The 2,108-nt window shown below is 46.8% G+C and overlaps 1 pseudogene; it reads right to left on the bottom strand.

Annotated features, from left to right (window-relative positions):
• Positions 1 to 466: 466 nt before the first annotated feature.
• LOC113621874 (elongation factor 1-alpha 1 pseudogene) lies at positions 467 to 1,899 on the bottom strand (annotated as a pseudogene).
• Positions 1,900 to 2,108: the final 209 nt, after the last annotated feature.

The raw sequence follows: 2,108 nt of genomic DNA, 5'->3' as shown, positions 1-2,108 counted from the left end.
CTGGGTTTCAGCCCTGGCTTAGCCAATATCCAGGCAGGTAGGTTGGTGACCTTGGATGATCTAGTCTTTCCCGTCCCCTGGGTCTCAGTTTCTTCATTTGTAAAGCAAAGAGGTAAGGTGAACTGAAGGCTCCCTGCTAGCTCTGACGTTGCTCAAAAACTGCTGCTTAGACTTTTTTTTTTTTTCTCATTAAACTTTTTTAATGGGTCTCAAATTCTGTGACAGATTTTTGGTCAAGTTGTTTCCATTAAAAAGTACTGATTTTAAAAACTAATACCTTAAAACTGCCACACACAGAACAAATGGTCCACAAAACATTCTCCTTCCTTCTGAAGGTTTTGCCATGCACTGTTATCATTAACCAGTTTTTTGCTATTAAACTTAAATGGCCAATTGAGACAAACTGTCCTGAGGCCGCTCTTCCACCACCGATCAAGACGGGGGTGGCAGGTATTGGGGATAACATTCATTTAGCCTTCTGAGCTTTCTGGGCAGACTTGGTGACCTTGCCAGCTCCAGCTGCCTTTTGTCCACTGCTTTGATGACACCCATAGAAACCGTCTGTCTCATGTCACGAACAGCAAAATGGCCCAGAGGAGGATAGTCAGAGAAGCTCTCAACACACATGGGTTTCCCAGGAACCATATCAACAATGACAGCATCACCAGATTTCAAGAGTTTGGGGCCAACTTCCAGCTTTTTCCCAGAACGACGATCAATCTTCTCCTTCAGCTCAGCAAACTTGCAGGCAATGAGAGCTGTGTGACAATCCAGCACAGGTGCACAGCCAGCACTGCTTTGGCCTGGATGGTTCAAGATAATCACCTGAGCTGTGAAGCCAGCTGCTTCCATCGGTGGGTCATTTTTGCTGTCACCAGCCACACTGCCAAAGTGAACATCTTTGACAGACACATTCTTGACATTGAAGCCCACATTGTCCCCAGGAAGGGCTTCACTCAAAGCCTCATGGTGCATTTCAACAGACTTCACTTCAGTTATCACATTGACTGGGGCAAAGGTGACCACCATGCCAGGTTTGAGAACACCAGTCTCCACTCAACCCACAGGGACAGTGCCAATACCACCAATTTTGTAGATGTCCTGGATGGGCAAACGCTAGGGCTTGTCAGTTGGGCGAGTTGGTGGCAGGATGCAATCCAGAGCTTCAATCAGCGTGGTTCCTCTGTCGTTGCCATCTTTTCAGGTGACTTTCCATCCCTTGAGTTACGGCATGTTAGCACTTGGCTCCAGCACGTTTTCACCATTCCAGCCAGAAACTGGCACAAACGCTACTGTGTCGGGGTTGTAGCCAATTTTCTTAATGGAGGCGCTGACTTCCTTAACAATTTCCTCGTATCTCTTCTGGCTGTAGGGTGGCTCAGTGGAATCCATTTTGTTAACTCCAACATTTAGTTGTTTCACACCCAGAGTGTAGACCAGAAGGGCATGCTCACAGGTCTGTCCATTCTTGGAAATACCGGCTTCAAATTCACCAACACCAGCAGCAACAATCATGACAGCACAATTAGCCTGGGATGTGCCTGTAATCATGTTTTTGATGAAGCCTCTGTGTCCTGGGGCATCAATGATGGTCACATAGTACTTGCTGGTCTCGAATTTCCATAGGGAGATATCAATGGTGATACCATGCTTGCGTTCATCTTTCAGTTTGTCCAAGACCCAGGCATACTTGAAGGAGCCCTTTCCTATCTCAGCAGCCTCCTTCTCGAACTTTTCAATGGTTCTCTTGTCGATCCCACCACATTGGTAGATCAGATGGCCAGTAGTGGTAGACTTCCCCGAATGTACGTGTCCAATGACAACGATGTTGGCGTGGCTCTTCTCCTTTCCCATTTTTGCTTAGGTTTAGTGGTGGTTTTCACGACACCTGGGTCCTGGAGGCAAACCCATTGCGAAAAAGCTGCTAAGTCTTATTTTGTCCTTGGGCATTTGGGATAGTGCCCTGACCCTGACCCCTCTAATAGGCCATCTAGTTGTTACACCAAGATTTCAGTCTGCCTAGGTCAGCTTGGGGTTGGACCTTCTTATCTGAATGTCCATAGCATCTTCCTTTCCTTTCCTTTCTGGAGCAAATTGATGTATGCATC

Source organism: Aethalodelphis obliquidens, unplaced genomic scaffold, assembly GCF_003676395.1.
Source record: "Aethalodelphis obliquidens isolate GAN/ISIS:26980383/991018 unplaced genomic scaffold, ASM367639v1 scaffold1, whole genome shotgun sequence".
NCBI lineage: Eukaryota > Metazoa > Chordata > Mammalia > Artiodactyla > Delphinidae > Aethalodelphis > Aethalodelphis obliquidens.
The sequence above is the reverse complement of the archived record's forward strand: the minus strand, read 5'-3'. Positions and strand labels throughout refer to the sequence as shown.